Below are 5,617 nucleotides of genomic sequence, written 5' to 3'. Positions count from 1 at the left end.
AACTGGTATTTAATTGAGACAAAAGCTTAAACGCCTTCACAATTTTTCATTAATAAATTGTTTCTCTATGGTAACGAAAGCAGAACAATTTTGATTTCGCTTTTTAATTTAGAAATAATTAATAGTATATTAAAAATATCCAAATTTTATGTATTTTCCAAACTCCAGTAGAAAAAATCATGTGTGCAATTCGTAGGAAAAGTGTTTTTTCCGTACTCGACGCGTTTTTAATCTCGACTTCGTCTCGATTAAAAATCCCGCATCTCGTATGGAAAAAAATCACTTTTCCTAACTTATTGCACAAATAGCTATTACAATTGAAGATAAAACATTAATTATTAATAATAAATTAATTAATAATAAATCTTTTGAGAGGTAGGCAACCAATAAAACTGGTGTGCATAGCAAGTACAATTATGCGAATTCGTTTCGATAAAACAAAAGATGAGGAAGCACCCTTGATTTGTTTTCTTTTTGATTGCTCCGTAGTGTAATGGAATATTTGACATATAGTTGCGAATTTTCAATGAAAACGTGTCAAATAAAAATATTAATTTCGATAAAATTGAATTTGGGTTGATACGTAATAAAGCAGCTATTTTTAAAAGGAGTTTTCAGCAAGTAAATGTATGCAGAAATGTTGAATATACCGAAGGGGGGATCAACGTCCTTCCTACGCCACTATAAAGAATTTGGGTTACGGAATTTAATACATCGTAGCCACCTCATGTCCTCATGTTTAGAAAAATTCGCAGAAGTGTAAAACGGATTTGATGAATTTACAGTTAAACGTGCGTTTAACAAAGATCATTAAAAAAAATTGAAGATGAAGGAATAGGTCGCAGACTTGGGATAATATTGAAAAGCCAGGGAAGCATTATGTGTGCCTTGCTGAAGTATCAGACAATATTTATTCAAAACAAATACAAAAGAAAAATGCGAACACTTTGCAACAATGTAAAGCATATAAAAAGTAGAAATCGATTGTACCGGATGCGGCAGGTTTTATTCTATGGCTAAAATCGCAATTCCTAATTAAACAAACTCAAGCTAATTTGGTATTCGTAACTAGTTAATTTTTGTTGTTTTCATTATTAAATAAAGTTATAAATTAAAAAGGAATTAATTTTAAACCGAATTTCCAGTTTCAGATTTTTACTCTGATGTATCAGTGTTCACACTCAACGTTTATTTAGGAAATTATCGGAAAAAATATTAATTGGATTTTGAATCCTTTTTTTGCTTTTATTTATGACCTACCTAATTATGTTCAACTGAATGGTCGTAAATTATGCAACAATGGGATTTGTCGAGTAGTGATATACCCTGGAATCAGGCTGGTTCGGTCGCATTGATGTGGAGCTGAATGAAATTGATTTCTGACTTCCCTTTTTACTTTTCTCTTATAATCTTAAAATATCTTGTAATAGTTTTTCTTGTATTAATAACTTCTTTTGTTTTTTTTTGTTGTTCCTACCAGTTTCTTACTCTTATTGTAGGTATTTTTCAACCAGAGCTGAACCGACATTGATTGCATCCTCCTAGCAATTCTATAGGTTTCGGCACCAGTGTAAAGCTGACCGGTTCGAGAATTTTTCTCAGAAATTAATACTTATAGTTTTATTGAATTTCTTCCCAACTTTACGAACGCACTGTATACCTGACCCTTTTCTAGAACGACCTACCATAAATCTTTATCATCGTTATCATGTTGTTAAATAATTTGACTTAATAAAGTCAGGATTCACATTTATTTTGTCCGGACTATACTCGCTCGCCTAAACTCGACTCTCTCGAACACACTCGAATGAGCCTGACGATTTGAGCCTGACGCATGAAACTAATTCATTGCCCGTGTGGTGCGCCTAAAAAAGTTTTCACTTCAAAAATTAAACACAATTCAGCAAATAATAATATTTTACTAGTATGAAGTAATAATAATTCGCGGAACTGTATACATCTCGCAGTCAATATTTGGTTCGTTTGTAAGGAAGGAGATAAAATCATCCAAAAGTACACTTAACGGACATCAGCTATTCACACGTGCTCCTACAGGATTTCTGAATTCAGGGATCGTTTTGGTTAGGTCCACAAGAGAGTTGAAGGGTACGAAACCACGTGTTTGAGGGAATGATTTAGAGATATAAATGTGATTATCACCAATACTAACGCATGTCTAAAAAATTCTTATCAAAATCGCCCTTGCATTTATAACACGAGTCTTTTTTAGACAGACAATAAAAATAGTTATTTTTCGACCTCCGTCTAGAAAAACTGATTTTCTGTTCGTCTAAATCGTCTGGAAAATAGCATTTCCCTGCCTAAGCAAGAAAATCGAAACAGGAATTTTTAATGAAAGATTTTAGGTTGGCAGCACAAAATGTCAATGTCATATGGGATTTTTATACAATTTTTAAAGTGTGAAATATTGATTGATGTCGGGCAAATTTGTATCTTTGTAGAGGCCGAGGGGGTATCAAGCGATGGGTTAGGAATAATAGAAAGGACGACGACGGTTTTGAATATTTGAGGAATTGGTTGATTTTTGTCGTGACAGTCGCTTCTTGGATCCTTTATGTTGCCAATGGAAGAAAAATAAATTCCCTATCCGGTAATATTTTAACAAAAATTATATTTTACCTTAAAGAAATTGTCGACCGAAAAAGTTTTGTGTATTACACGGCTAGAAAATGTTTTGCACGTGCTCGCACTTGTGGCGCCTCGGCTGACGCCTCTGCCTCACAAACTGTGCTTGCACTTGCAAAATGGCATTTTCTAGCCTTGATATAAATATAAATAACTATTCCTTCTTCCTTCTTTCCTAATTAGTCATTAAAAATATCGAGTTTAAAATTTTAAAAGGGGGTGAGTTGGCTGGAGGGGGAGTAATGACATGACGTCTATCCCAAATTACGTCCCCATATACACAGACTCACATTATAAATATCCGAGTTTATGCCTGGACAGCCTGTATATTGTGTGGAGGGGTGAAGAAAATGTGAAAATAATTTGTATTTAGGAGAATTGATTAAAACTTAAGAAAAATGGTGTTAAGTAAAGCATTAAAAGAAAAATAAAAGGGACATGAAAAACAGGAAAGATGTAACAATTACTTAAACGAAAGAGCGTTTCAAAGTACATATAAGAAAGTGGTCTAAAGAACTAAAAAAATCACAGCGCAAGAAGCGGACAAGAAGATATCAGGACAAATTGTATCGAGAAGGTATAAAAAACTAAGACAGACTTACTGAAAAAATATTTTATTTTGTATTGCTTTTTTTTAGTAATTCTATAAAGAAATCACTGAGGTGGATTTGCTAACATTTTTTCCGTCTTTGTATTTGCAACTTCGAACAACTTCATTCCCTTTCAACCCTCTAAATCATATTTACTGGCGCATTAAATTGTAGAAAGAAAGTAAAATCTAGATCTGCAAACTTTACGCTCATTCAAAATTAAATATGAAAAGTTTACCATGCGAACACGTCCGCAAACTTTTCCTTTTTTAAGCAATCATCAAATTCATGTCAGGTTGATTTTCTGAAAATCCAACTTCTCTGACCTCGCCTCACCGCACACCATTTTAAATCAACGGTCATTTGTTGCTTTGTCATTAATCACAAATAAAACCAGCAACATTTTTCATTACTCTTCTACCCGGCGCCTTCACCAATTTGTTACACGGCCAAAAAGAAGTGTGGGAGAGTGAAGCGTAAAGCCTGCGCTGCTCTTATCGGAAAATCGAGACGGAAAAATAACATTTTTAATATCCAAGATCCGTTTGTTCGGTCACCTGCGATGAAACATTGGACGCAGATTCCAGATAAAATATCAACGAAAGTGGCTGGATTCGGATTTTAGTCCCAACAAATACGGTAAAATTTAATTCTTTTTCCACTAAATTAAATTAAATTCAATTTAGCCTAAACAATATGAATCACCTTAGCGTCTTAGCGACTCGGTTTGTGAAAATTCACATATGGGCTAAAAGTAATTGCAAAATGTTGTTACATCTATTTGGAAGGTGTCAAGGCTTTACTTTGATAATATGCCTTTATTATAGCTATCTCTTAAAGCACTCACAGTTTAATAGATCTCTAAGAACATTTTTATCAATATTTCAGTGTATTATTGTCATTTACACCAAAAAACTTCCAATATTAATGTACAAACTCTACTTTTTAACATATGTTGCAGATGTAGTTGCATCCGTTATCTTGAATTACCAATTAATACAAAATTCCCTAGAATTTGAAAATTTATTTTTTTTATTTCAAAATTAAAACAAGGGTGCAAATTCTGAAAAATAACATAAAAAACTCGTTTTATAAGGACATTGACGCACTCGTCCCATACAAAACTCCCCTACGGCTCGATTTCTATACTTGGGACTGGTGCGCCAAATCAACCCTTATAAAACTCGTTCTTTAATATACTATTATTGTCTCCTACGAGCTTTTGGATTCCTTGTTACAGTATCAATGTATACACATAAAAATAGCTAAACCTAAAATAACAATTCCAAAAATTTCCAAAAATAACCTTTTAAATTCCATCTCCCACCCCTTTCCCTCTCTGTCCTTTCCCTCTTCCATATCTCCTTCATCCATCCCTTCCGTCTTCATCCAGTATTTCTCCCTGTTCCTTTTTCTCCCTCTTTCTCATTTAGCTACATCCATTCCACATAGGTTCGATTGTCTCTCTTTCGTCATAGCACATTCTGCACCTTCTTTCTTCTCCTTCTGTCCAGTATCTGTTTTCTCTCTCCTCGTTCCCACATCTGAATCTCGTCATCATTTTTCTTTCTCTTGCATTTTCTCTCCCCAGGTACTCCGGAATTTCCTCTGTCATACACTTCTCATACTCCCTGTTGTATCTGGATTCTTTGATTTTCTCCCTTCTCTCTTGCTTGTCTGTGTCTTTGTACCTTTCACTCAGCTTTACATTCATCCATCTTCCTTTTGCTCTCAATCTTCCACTTCTTCACTGGTAGTATTTTTCTCTCTTTCTTATCTGTTTTCTTCTTCTTTTCTCTCCAGCATTTCGTTAGTATCCGGCATTCCTTCCACCCATTTTGTCCTCAAACTTTGCCACTCTCTTTCCCGCTTTCATTCTTAGAATGTTCCTCTTGCACTCTTTCCTCACTACGGCGTTTCTCTATCTACTCCTAGCACCCATCTCAAATATTTTTCTTGCACTCTCTCTACCTCCACTTGTTCCTTCCATCTCCAGATCTTTGCCCCGTACATAAGTATACTCTCTACCATGCTCTTAAACATCATCATTTCCTCCTGAAATCACCTCCCGACTTTCTTTGAGTGTGTAATCCAATTTTAACTCGTTTACTTGTTCTATTTGCCTTCCTTCCCAGTTTCACTTATTTTGTTCACGCAACATTCACTTACAGCTTTTTCTTCCTCACATACTTTCCCAGGTTCTTCATCATTTCTTTCATTTCTCTTTCATTCTTTGCCACAATTACAAAGTCGTTTGCAAACACCAGGCTGCAAACCTTCTCTTTACCCACCACACTCCCCCCCGCTTGTGCTAGCTTTAACATTCGTCTATATCTGCCACATATATCGTAAACTACAGCAACATTTTAATTAATTTTTGT

This window comes from Tenebrio molitor, chromosome 2 (genome assembly GCF_963966145.1).
Source record: "Tenebrio molitor chromosome 2, icTenMoli1.1, whole genome shotgun sequence".
Lineage (NCBI taxonomy): Eukaryota > Metazoa > Arthropoda > Insecta > Coleoptera > Tenebrionidae > Tenebrio > Tenebrio molitor.
The sequence above is the reverse complement of the archived record's forward strand: the minus strand, read 5'-3'. Positions refer to the sequence as shown.